The sequence below is a fragment of the Entelurus aequoreus genome, linkage group LG18 (assembly GCF_033978785.1).
Source record: "Entelurus aequoreus isolate RoL-2023_Sb linkage group LG18, RoL_Eaeq_v1.1, whole genome shotgun sequence".
NCBI lineage: Eukaryota > Metazoa > Chordata > Actinopteri > Syngnathiformes > Syngnathidae > Entelurus > Entelurus aequoreus.
Window position 1 is genome coordinate 21,379,275 of NC_084748.1, and position 13,624 is coordinate 21,392,898.

Consider the following 13,624-nt stretch of genomic DNA (forward strand, 5'->3'; position numbering starts at 1 on the left):
TCGTAGAACATCGCCCTCATTTAATTGTAGCAGCTGTGATTGTGATTAAAATTTGGTTAATCGAGCAGCCTTACTTTCTGCCTAGTACAGTACTTGCTGGTTGTGGCGCTGTACTTCCAAGTGAAGGCTAGAGAGACGTAAATTTTAAGCATACCAGTGGCACACAGTTGCGTTCCAAGGGTTGTCTGAAGCTCAGTAGCACACGTTCCACAGATGTCATGACATGCTGGTGATTGCTGGCATTTCTACCCTTACGTGACAGTATCAGTTTGGTAAAAATAAAAGCATTGTTTCCTCTCCTTTTATATTGTGTAGCTCAACTAAGGACTGATTATTCTGCTCTGCTGTCACTCGTCCTAGTGTTGAGTTGCTTTGGTGCAATTGTTTTTTCAATGCACCACTGTGAATGACAAATACTAGCATTGATAGCAGATTCAGCTGGGTGACCTTAATTTGCTGCATTATACTACACCTCTGTTATGTTGGGAATTAATAAGTTACAGACTGCACATAGAAGATGCACAGAGATGTAAAGTTAACCATTTAACCAATTGGCCTTGTGCCAACGAGCTTTGAGCACATAGAATCCCTCCACTTCCTTGTTAAAAAAAGTTCTAAAGCTTAGAGTAGCAAAAATCAGCACCTACCATAGCGCAGTCGTACATTTTTTAACCAAACATTTAATTGTAGCCAGCACAACTGGAGAAGCGTAAACAAATGGAGAAACTGTTGGTATCCTGAGTATTAACAAGTCTGCTTATCTCGCAGAGTTGCCTGGAAGTCTGTGAACTGTGGGTAGCTGTGTTTGCAAGAACTTTGCTGCGGCTGGTGATCAGTCAAGGAGAGGGCAGATCATACTTTTAACACATTAACAACTTTAAAGGGGGCATATTATGATTTTTTTTCTGGTTAAACACTTCCTTTTGGTCTACATAACTTGTGGCGATGGTTCTTTGGTCAACATTTTGCATAGATTGTGCTGTAAAGACTTTTTTTTGACTGCCTCTGAAAACAAGCCCTTTTGAGAGACGGACTTGTTAGATGCAAATAAATCCCTCTTTTATTAACAATTTTCGGGGCTTATGGGGATCCCAAATACACAAAAGCAGCTACCACCAGGCAAGAAAAGTTGGTTTTGCATAATTGGTCTCTTTTAAAAGCCAGTAGTACTGAATTACATGTCTTTGTACAAGTTTACCATTGTATTTGACTGTGGATAATTTTCTCTTTCCATTGATTTCTTTTAGAAAAGCTGAAAAATAGGGGTGTGGCAATATGCCATAATTGTGTTTCGGTACATACCTTGCTTTTAGGTCATGTTGTGGTCCTTTTTGGTACAGTAAAGTAAGGCTGGGTGGTTTACTTGTATTTGAGTTAATACTTTTATAAAGATATATATTTGAGACAATACCGCCATATCGATATCTTTTTATGTGCCTTTGCTACGCCGGCCGCCGGGGGAGGATCCAGCGTGCGGGTAGGGTCTTCCACGCGCTTCCGGGGGCGGATGACTGCTCCTCTTTATTAACCAGAGGTAACACAAGCTGGTGAAAAGATTCTACAGAACAGCCGTCAGTGCCGACTAACTGCTAAAGCTAACAAAAACAGTTCAGCTGAAGCCCTCGCTGATGTCACACGTCGCTTGGCAACAGACAACGCCTTTTAAAGGGACACACATGCTGCTCTCATAAACTTCTCTCTACTGCATATGACATATATTTAAAGTTATTAGCATTAATTACTTTCCTTAGTAATTCATTACATTTATTACAGAGTAATTCTATTAGTAATTAAGTTACTTTTTTGGTTAAATAAGTAACTATAATTAATTACTTTTTAAAAGTAATTTTCAAAACACTGGTATTAACAGTAATGTGGTGTTGAGTTTAAACTAAACACTTCGCACGTTTTGTTTAAAAATACTGATATAGATCTTATACCGGGATATATAAAATACAGGGATTTTCGTTTTTGTCCATATCGCCCAGCCCTACAGTAAGGAAACATGATGCAAAAATGAAACTGCTTATCTTTTGTGTAAACAGCTCTGTGTCAGAGTTAGGGGACTCAGAGTTGCTTTGTTCTGCGTTTTCTCTGCCTTGTTTTTGCTTTCACTATCATCTCAAGGCAGGTTGCCTCTGGGCTTGTTCTGTCTTCTTTGACCCCGGGGCGGTCCGGCCTTTGGTGGTGGTGGATTTATTTTCCGTGCGGCTGCTTTTTACTTTTCGGATGGCCGTATTGTCCTCGGCTTTGGGGCTACGTTGTGTGCATAACAGGCTAAATGGCTGGATGAATGATTGTGTGAGTGCCTTTTGATTTCATGTCATTGGTCCACTGTGAACTGTTCAGTAATTTCATTGGTCTGATATGACATGGCTGATTTGTGTAGAGTGTATTAAGTGCTTTAAGAACATAAGGCATTTTTACACGTATGTATGGACCGTGGAGTAGGCCTGGGCCGATTACAAATTTTAGTGAACGATATATTGTCCTAAACAATATTACTGATAAACAACGTTATTGTCAACAATATTTTTAGAACCAATTAACCACTGCTGTAATGATAATACATAATACTAGGGGTGTAACGGTACGTGTATTTGTATTGAACCGTTTCGGTTCGGTTCGGAGGTGTACCGAACGAGTTTCCACATGGACATATTAAGTAGCGTACCGCACGTTGTGTAAACAATGCACACCGAGGCACAACACACGGCATGCTAGCAGCTAACGGGCTACGATAGACTGACCATACGTCTTCTTTGCACTGGACATGTCCTCTTTTGCGGAGCTGTCCGGACAGAGTTTCTTTAATGCCTCAAATGTCCGGCATTTTGAGTTAGGGTTGCGTGTATTTTCAATGTACGTTCAGTGTTAAGAAGGGGTTAAAAACAAAACAAATTGTGCGAGCAGCAGCATTTGTGAGGTAGGGGCAGAGACAGAGAGAGCGAGAGAGTTATGATAAACGCACATGCGTCGCCAGGCTCTGCTTTTTATCGATTTACAAACCCCGTTTCCATATGAGTTGGGAAATTGTGTTAGATGTAAATATAAACAGAATACAATGATTTGCAAATCATTTTCAACCCATATTCAGTTGAATATGCTACAAAGACAACATATTTGATGTTCAAACTGATAAACTTTTTTTTTTTGTTGCAAATAATCATTAACTTTAGAATTTGATGCCAGCAACACGTGACAAAGAAGTTGGGAAAGGTGGCAATAAATACTGATAAAGTTGAGGAATGCTCATCAAACTCTTATTTGGAACATTCCACAGGTGTGCAGACTAATTGGGAACAGGAGGGTGCAATGATTGGGTATAAAAACAGCTTCCCAAAAAATGCTCAGTCTTTCACAAGAAAGGATGGGGCGAGGTACACCCCTTTGTCCACAACTGCGTGAGCAAATAGTCAAACAGTTTAAGAACAACGTTTCTCAAAGTGCAATTGCAAGAAATTTAGGGATTTCAACATCTACGGTCCATAATATCATCAAAAGGTTCAGGGAATCTGGAGAAATCACTCCACGTAAGCGGCATGGCCGGAAACCAACATTGAATGACCGTGACCTTCGATCCCTCAGACGGCACTGTATCAAAAACCGACATCAATCTCTAAAGGATATCACCACATGGGCTCAGGAACACTTCAGAAAACCACTGTCACTAAATACAGTTCGTCGCTACATCTGTAAGTGCAAGTTAAAGCTCTACTATGCAAAGCGAAAGCCATTTATCAACAACATCCAGAAACGTCGCCAGCTTCTCTGGGCCCGAGATCATCTAAGATGGACTGATGCAAAGTGGAAAAGTGTTCTGTGGTCTGACGAGTCCACATTTCAAATTGTTTTTGGAAATATTCGACATTGTGTCATCCGGACCAAAAGGGAAGCGAACAATCCAGACTGTTATCGACACAAAGTTCAAAAGCCAGCATCTGTGATGGTATGGGGGTGCATTAGTGCCCAAGGCATGGGTAACTTACACATCTGTGAAGGCACCATTAATTAATGCTGAAAGGTACATACAGGTTTTGGAACAACATATGCTGCCATCTAAGCGCCATCTTTTTCATGGACGCCCCTGCTTATTTCAGCAAGACAATGCCAAGCCACATTCAGCACATGTTACAACAGCGTGGCTTCGTAAAAAAAGAGTGCGGGTACTTTCCTGGCCCGCCTGCAGTCCAGACCTGTCTCCCATCGAAAATGTGTGGCGCATTATGAAGCGTAAAATACGACAGCGGAAACCCCGGACTGTTGAACGACTGAAGCTCTACATAAAACAAGAATGGGAAAGAATTCCACTTTCAAAGCTTCAACAATTAGTTTCCTCAGTTCCCAATCGTTTATTGAGTGTTGTTAAAAGGAAAGGCCATGTAACACAGTGGTGAACATGCCATTTCCCAACTACTTTGGCACGTGTTGCAGCCATGAAATTCTAAGTTAATTATTATTTGCAAAAAAAAAAAAAAGTTTATGAGTTTGAACATCAAATATCTTGTCTTTGTAGTGCAGTCAATTGAATATGGGTTGAAAAGGATTTGCAAATCATTGTATTCCATTTATATTTAAATATAACACAATTTCCCAACTCAAAAGGAAACGGGGTTTGTCCATCCATCCATCCATCCATCCATCCATCCATCCATCCATCCATCCATCCATTTTCTACCGCTTATTCCCTTCGGGGTCGCGGGGGCACTATTATCTATAGCAGGGGTGCCAAAAGTGTGCCCCGGAGGCCATTTGCGGCCCACAGCTAAATGTTTTAAAGGCCCATGGCACATTCTAAAAATACTATTAAAATAAACAAAAACACAACAAAAGTGAAATAAAAAAGCTTAAAGGTTAAATGTAATTTAAAAAAAGTTGCAATGTTGACTAATAAAACAAAGCTGTTTTTTTTTTTTCAAACTGTCATTGCTCAAAAACATAATATTGAATCAAAATCAATGTTATTATGAATTATTGACCTATCCAAGGTTCCGATTACTTCACATCAAATATTCCACTAAGAAAAATATTTTTGGTGAAAGATTTTGCAAATTTGGTAAATAAATAACCCCAAAATTTATATTTTGTTGTTTTCTTACTGTACCGAAAATTAACCAAACCGTGACCTCTAAACCGAGGTACGTACCGAACCGAAATTTTTGTGTACCGTTACACCCCTACATAATACTAATGCAAATATGCCCTTACTAATGCAATAAGGTTGTATTGCTTGTATAATTTAACATTGTAATTGTAATTTAAACTTTGAAATCTCTAGGTTAAATAAAACAAATAACGGTAAAATATACTGTCTGTTAGAAAAATTTTGCTCTTGAATAAAAATCACAACCAAAAGCAATACAATTGGTTCTGTCTCTGTTAAGAGGGACTGGGGCAAATATATAAAATATACAAAATATACACAAAATGGCTAAATAAAGTATTGACAAACAAAGTTGCACGTCAATATTGAACATGTAGGCAGAGGTACAGTTGTACATTACTTAACTGACAATCAAGTTAGGACCTTTGGAACCAAACTGCAGAGTAACAATATAAATACTACAGTATAAGCAGATATATTAAGAAGCCATATGCAACACAACTTTAGTCTGGCAAGGAAACGTCAACATAACATGACAAATGTCTGTCAAACGTTTGCAAGTGCTAGTTTTTTAACAGTTTTAAAGGGCAGCATGTCTTGGCGATGTTGTGAACCACACTTTCTGTGAGCGCACACCATTTCTTTGTGTACTTTGAAATATTGAGGCGAGTGGTTGTGTTTCAAATAGGCTTGCAAGTTTGTTTGTATAGGATTTTTTTTTGTTGGCACCACTTTCGAGCACATTGGGCAAACTGTCTCCTCAGTGTTGATAGGCTCATGTTGGTCCAAAGGTTTAAAACTGAAATATTCCCCCTCTGGTGCAGTGGCATTTGTTTTTTTCCCCTCCAAATTCCTACTGTTGCTGCTGGTTGTGTTGGTCGTCACGGGCTAACTTGTTGCACTGGGTGCATGCTAAAGACCTCACATCTCTGCACAAAGACACTTAATGAATGACAAGAAGTATCTATGGTACAAACGACTGCAGCTGCTAAAACCGATGCAAAGAATGACCGTTTTTGCAGTCTCTATACACTCATGCACATGGCAGTTTATCTAGGCTGGCAAAGTTATCGAGTTCATTGTCATTTACCATTCGATTAATTGACTAATTGAATAACGGCCCAGGTCTAGTTTGGTGGGCTTACAAAAATGTTAAATGCATTCATAAAAAATTCACCTGCGACGGACGTGGTAACCCTGGCGAAAAACGTGGGAGCACTGAATTTGTGTAGAGTAGACACCCGTTACGAGGCACTCTGTCCCTCCCTCACTTTTAATGTTTTACACATTTTAATGTTATAACAAATACAAAACCCAAAACCAGTGAAGTTGGCATGTTGTGTAAATCGTAAATAAAAACAGAATGCAATAATTTCAAAATCCTTTTCAACCAATATTCAATTGAATACACTGCAAAGACAAGATAATTACTTAAATTCTAAGTTAATGATTATTTGCACAAAAAAAAAAGTTTCTCAGTTTGAACATTATATATATTGTCTTTGCAGTGTATTCAGTTGAATATAAGTTGAAAAGGAGTTGCAAATCATTGTATTCTGTTTTTATTTACGATTTACACAACGTGCCAACTTCACTGGTTTTGGGTTTTGTACATGTACTATTACAGACATTTTGATGATTAACATATATAACTGATGTGTCATTCTCTGACGAGGCTAAGGGTAGTTGTGTCCGCTGTGGACAAAAATGTCATCTCACAACCTGGAGAACTACGAAGCACAAACTTTCTCAGTGGACCATTGTATCCTCTTGCGAATCAACGTCCTTTGTATTTGTTTTGTCTTTTTCTTTTGTCTGTTACAAATAAAAAAAAAACCTGTTATGTATGTCGACTTTAAAGGACGCTGACTCTCAGGAAGATATTTTATGCAGGCTTTCAAGTGGCTAAGCGGTGTACCTCCAATACAACCCATTAGCTTTGTTGCTAATGAACTAATAATTTAATGACCAATAGCAATACTACTGCAAAGTAGCTGAAGCCATTTAAGTAAAAACTCCTCTCTCCCACAAGATGTTAGTGTTTGGCACTAGAGTGGTGTCCTCTGTGCTCTTAAAACAAGCTCAAAGTGGTATGAGGGCTTACGTGAAGCACTCAGTCCTTTGTGGCTCTCTATTGATTGATAAGATAGCACCACCGCTCCAGAAAGTGACATATTTACTGTTGCTACACTTTGATTGGAGTAAAAGAAGGTGCTCACAATCTGTATTTTAATAAAATAGTGTTTTTCTTTTTACAAACAAATGATGGGAGCTCAGTTGAAAACACAACTTGCACCCCTATTAAGTCAGCTTCCAACAGCCGAAACAGAATTTGACATGCAAAATCTTAATGCGGAATATATGACACAAGAGTATGTGTGCATTTCTGATTGTGTGTTCGGTCCTGTCACTAAAATGTGTGTCAATGGAAGACGCAGCAGCAACATATAGCCAAAGTATGTGTGTATGATGATTGGACAGTATTTTGAATATTAATTGTCTGACCTTCACACACAACCGCTCACCGTGCCTGCGCTGATGTTTATGTATGTTCACGCAAACGTCAAATACAGTGCTTTATTCAGAGAGCGTATTTAATCGGTATGAGTAGGGATGTAACGGTATGAACATTTCATATCATGATTATTTGGACCAAAATAATCACGGTTATAATTTAGGGCTGCGACTAACGACTATTTAGATAATCAAATTATAAAGCGTACACAAATTCAGTGACTCTAATTTAGCCATCAACTTTTAAATTCAACTTCAGATATTTTTAGGCATGTGCATGTGAACAACAAAGATGACTAATTCATTCACAAAATTGTATTTACAGTATATTGTAAATGTGCAGCTCATTTGGCTGTTACAAAAACAAAAATAATATAGAATATTAAAATGATTAATAATTAAATGCATTGAGAATATTTAATAACTATATAAAATATACTGATACTTTGAATTGCCTGGTGTACGAATTCTGCTCCATAAATAAACGTGCCTTGCCCTGGCCACTATACAATATAATCATTTTAGATGTACAAATAATCGGTTTATAATCAAATTGTAGCCCCTGAATCGTTATCGTAATCGAATCAGCATGTGCCCAAAGATTTACACACTAGTAATTATTTGTTAAATGAGTATAACTAATAAAAATCTGAAGTGTACGTAGTGCCCGGAATTTAAAATATGCGGACGCTTGTGATGGAGAGAAATAGTTCAAAGGAAAGGACTGAAGCTGTCAAGTTTGGGATCATTTTAAACCTGAAAAGACAGGTCTTTGGTCACTTCAAGATTTGATTTTGACTATGATCCAGAAGCTACGATTCGATTAAAAATAAATTATTGATGCATCTTTAATTTATGTGAATTGATGCAGTTTGACATTTACTTTCGTTTCACTGAATACACGTTTATCACTTGCAACTAAAAAAAACCCAATTCATTTGGAATAAGAAACAGTTAAATTCATTGCCACATTTATTAAATTAATGAAAATGTGTGCAAAACTGGACCATAAGTGCCCGATAGTCAAGGAGCTGGTCAGATCTCTCAGTGAGGTGGTCTTGCGTCAGTCGGACACATTTTAGAACTGTCTGCATTACTTTATTTACAATAAATACATCGATTTTCAACGTTTACTAATCGATTCTATAATCGTCCATGTCCGAATTGCGATGCATCTAAAAATCGATAATTTCCCCCAGCTCTAAAGACAGGCATTGTGGTGTAACGTTTGCACTGTGAAACAGAGCTGGCTTCCCACAACAGTGCTATTTTGATGCTGCAGAACATTACCAGAAACCACCATTTTTATGTACAGTGCAAACTACCAGAACCGAGGTACACGTCTATTTTGGCAGGCAGCTAGTGGTATGCTATATGCTTGACTCACATAACAAAGTTTTAGTCTAACTCATGTGAGAACATGTTGAGGTATTTACACTTGAATGTAAATGTTAAAAAGTTGTTTGTCCAAAAATCAAAAAACACTTCTCCACCTCATTGCTTTTTAAATATGTATGTTTTAAATTGGTAAATACGTACATAGGTTACACAAATTAGAATATTTAAGTTAAAGTACCATTGATTGTCACAAACACACTTGGTGTGGCAAAATTATTCTCTGCATTTGACCCATCACCGTTGACACCCCCTGAGAGGTTAGGGGAGCAAAGAGCAGCAGCGGTGGGCGCGCCCGGGAATCATATTTGGTGATTTAACCCCCAATTCCAACCCTTGATGCTAAGTGTCAAGCAGGGAGGTAATGGGTCCCATTTTTTAATAGTCTTTGGTATGACTCGGCCGGGCTTTGAACTCACAACCTACCGATCTCAGGGCGGACACTCTAACCACTAATGTGTATTATATAGGGGTGTAACGGTACACAAAATTTTCGGTTCGGTACGTACCTCGGTTTAGAGGTCACGGTTCGGTTCATTTTCGGTACAGTAAGAAAACAACAAAATATACATTTTTTGGTTATTTATTTACCAAATTTGTAAACAATGGCTTTATCCTTTTAACATTGGGAACACTATAATAGTTCTGCCCATGTTAATCAACATTAAACTGCCTCAAGTTGTTGCTCAGATTAAATAAAATGACAAAACTTTTATTCTACATAGAAAAGTGCAACATTAAACAGTTTCAAGTCAACTCATCATGCTTAATTTATTACAGCATTTGGGAAGCCTGTAGTTGATTTTTATTATGTAAATGTTATATTTTTATCAACATGTGATAGCAAGGACCCTGCCATTCAAAACTAGGCTGCTCCATTACTAATGATTAATGTAACTATAGCTGAAAAAATAGTAAGATAGCAATAGGAGAGACTATTCATCCCTGAACACCATGGAGTTCATGTAGGCTTTATGATGCAGTTACATTATTATATCAACTATTAGAGACAGAAACTCTTCATTTAACATAATGTAGAGCAGACATGACATAAATGCAAAACTAACGATAAACATTTGTTCCATGCCACGTCGTACTTCAAATAGTTTGGTTTCACCACATCACAGATTTTTTGTTTTATTTTTTAGCAAATTTCACAAAATCTTTGCCTTAAATTAAACATGTTTAAACATAACTAAATGAAGTAAAAAAATAGCAGTACTACTGTAGCATAGGCCACTAGATAAGACCAAACCAATCAGTATCACGCTGTTCAGTATTGTGGCCAGTGATAGGCTCAACCTCAGGCAGCATTAGTATATCGGAATTAAAGAGACTAAATTGTGTCTTTTCAAGTCTAAAGGGCATGTATGTATTTAACCCTTGTGTGGTGTTCATATTGTTGTTACTCAGCCAGTGTTTGTGGGTCTGATGGACCCGTTGCATTTTGTGGCTTTTAATGCCTCACAATCACACACTTTTTTGTTAAAATACTGACTTATCTCAAAAAACATCTGTAATGAAGTGCTTCGAGAGGCTGGTAAAGGAATATATTGTCTCCAGACTTCCCCCACATTCGACCCATACCAGTTTGCTTATGCCCTAACCGCTCCACACACCATCTCCTCTGCACTCCACCTGAGCTTAGCACATCAGGCAGGAAAGGACACACACGTGCGGATGTTGTTTCTGGACTTCAACTCTGCATTTAACACCATCATCCCGCAGCACTTGGTGAGCAAACTGTCCCCCCTTGGATTCAGTACCCCCCTATGCAACTGGCTGCTTGACTTCCTCACAGACAGACCCCAGTCTGTGAGAGTGGGCAACAACACCTCCAGTGCCATCTCCCTGAGCACCGGCTCCCCCCAGGGCTGCGTCCTGAGTCCGCTGCTGTTCACGTTGATGACTCATGACTGCTGTGCCAGGTCCACTACTAACCACATTGAGAAGTATGCGGACGACACGACAGTAGTGGGCCTCATCCGTGATAACATGGACTACAGGGAGGGGGTGAAATATCTGGTTGACTGGTGCAGAACCAACAACCTGTTCCTGAACGTCGACAAGACCAAGGAGATCATTGTCGACTTCAGGAAGCACCAGTCCAGCCACGCTCCACTCTTCATCAACGGTACAGCGGTGGAGATAGTAAGCAGCACCAAGTTCCTGGGGGTGCAGATAACTGACAATATGACCTGGTCCCTACACACCGGAGCTCTTGTAAAAAGAGCTCAGCAGCGCATGCACTTTTTGCGTCGGATGAAAAGAGTACAGCTACCTCCCCCCGTTCTCAGCACATTCTACAGAGGCACTATAGAGAGCCTACTGACCAATTGCATCTCTGTCTGGACTGGAGCCTGCAATGCCTCAGACTGGAAGTCTCTCCAGAGAGTGGTGAGGACGGCAGAAAAGATCATCAGGACTCCTCTTCCTCCTATCCAGGAGATCGCAAAAAGCCGCTGCCTGACCAGGGCTCAGAAAATCTGCAGAGACTCCTCCCAACCCCACCAATGACTGTTTTCACTGCTGGACTCTAGAAAGAGGCCCGCAGCCTCCGTAGCAGAACCTCCAGGTTCTGCAACAGCTTCTTCCCTCAGGCCGTAAGACTCTTGAACGCATCATAATAATCCCCTCAATTCCCCCCAAAAATGGATGAACTCGCTGGAATATAAAGACAATATAACATACATCCATAAACGTAGATGCATATGCAAAAGTGCAATATATTTATCTTTACAGTAATCTATTTATTTATATCTGCACCTTATTGCTTTTTTATCCTGCACTGCCAACCAGCTAATGCAACAAAATGTCGTTCTTATCTGTACTGTAAAGTTAAAATTTGAACGACAATAAAAAGTAAGTCTAAGTCTAAGACCCACAAACGCTGGCTGAGTAACAACAATATGAACGTTGCATGGAAACTTATCTGCCAGTTTCTGCATCCCACAGGGATTCTTCTTTTGTGTTTCTGCACCTGCGGTTCCCACACAAGGTTGCAACATTGTTTGTCAACACTGTCTGCGCTCATTTTGTCGCACATTTGACCCTCTGATGTTCTGTGTACCTACACTCTGTCCTCCCCGTCTAAGCCTGCAGTGTGTGTGTGTGTGTGTGTGTGTGTGTGTGTGTGTGTGTGTGTGTGTGTGTGTGTGTGTGTGTGTGTGTGTGTGTGTGTGTGTGTGTGTGTGTGGGCGTGTGGTACACAAAACATCAATTTCCACACTTCTATTAGCCAGTGGACTCCGGACATCTTATATGTAATAGAAATGTGTAGGGGGGTGTATGGTGTGTGTTCATCAAATATGTATTCTGATATATGTTCTTCACAGAAAATGAGCCAAAGCCAGTGAGTCTCAGTTTGAAAAATTAATTAATTGTATAATTTTTTTAAAAATAAAAATCGAAAACGGGTCCCACAGACCCGAACACCACACAAGGGTTAAAAGGTAGTAATATGTTTTTATTTTGTGTGAAAGTACTCAATTTGTAATCAATGATTTGTACTTTGCGGAAATTCATTCATCGCGGTCATGTCCAGAATCAATTAACAGCGATAAACGTGGATTACTGTTTATGTTAATGAAACCTACATACATTTTTGAAATGCCCTGTACCTCGGGTATCAAGCTTTAATTCCCTTTAAATTAATTAAAAACAACTCTAATGATGGTTTGATGCTGTCCCCTTCTCACTGAGGATGTGTTGCTCTCACATTTTTGTCACTCAATTCTTGGAATGAAGACGTGCTAACAAGATGCACATGCTTAAAGCATTCTGTAATCTCTCATGTATCACACTTTTCTATTTTTAATCTTGCTGAGCTGAAAAGAGCACATCAATAACAGTTGCTCTGGACCTTCTTAGTATAGCTGATACTTGACTTAATTACTCTTGACCTACTCAGTGGCCTAGTGGTTAGAGTGTCCGCCCTGAGATCGGTAGGTTGTAAGTTCAAACCCTGGCCGAGTCATACCAAAGACTATAAAAATGGGACCCATTACCTCCCTGCTTGGCACTCAGCATCAAGGGTTGGAATTGGGGGTTAAATCACCAAAAATGATTCCCGGGCGCAGCCACCGCTGCTGCTCACTGCTCCCCTCACCTCCCAGGGGGTGATCAAGGGTGATGGGTCAAATGCAGAGAATAATTTCGCCACACCTAGTGTGTGTGTGAAAATCATTGGTACTTTAACTTGATCTTTTTAACTTAATTATTGCTCATTGTCAGGCAACAAGCTCTTTGTCAATGCATCTTTTAATTTTTTTGCACTTTTGTCATCATCTCTGGCCTGAACTCACATGGCCAATGTTTCCCATGCATTCATTCATTATTGATCAACAATCGCTTCATTGCAAAACTGGTTACTTGCGGCTGTTACCACGCCAAAGCAACAGCAGCAACAAAAAATATATATTTTTTCCAAACTCAACCTTCCTGTCTCACACCAAGCTGAGCCACTGAGGCATTCAGAGCAGTTGGATACTTTCAAACATGACGCCTAACTGACAGTTTTACACCCACAGAGTGCAGAAAGCTGATACATTTAGGTAAAATAAGCTATTTGTTTGTAATAAACTTGCTAGTACTGACATTTTTAAATACAGC

At 39.4% G+C, this 13,624-nt stretch overlaps 1 protein-coding gene across 8 annotated transcripts in view; it reads left to right on the forward strand.

Annotated features, from left to right (window-relative positions):
- Window positions 1–13,624, forward strand: part of ctnnd1 (catenin (cadherin-associated protein), delta 1) — a 141,191-nt gene that overhangs the window by 13,479 nt on the left and 114,088 nt on the right. The window lies entirely within an intron of this gene.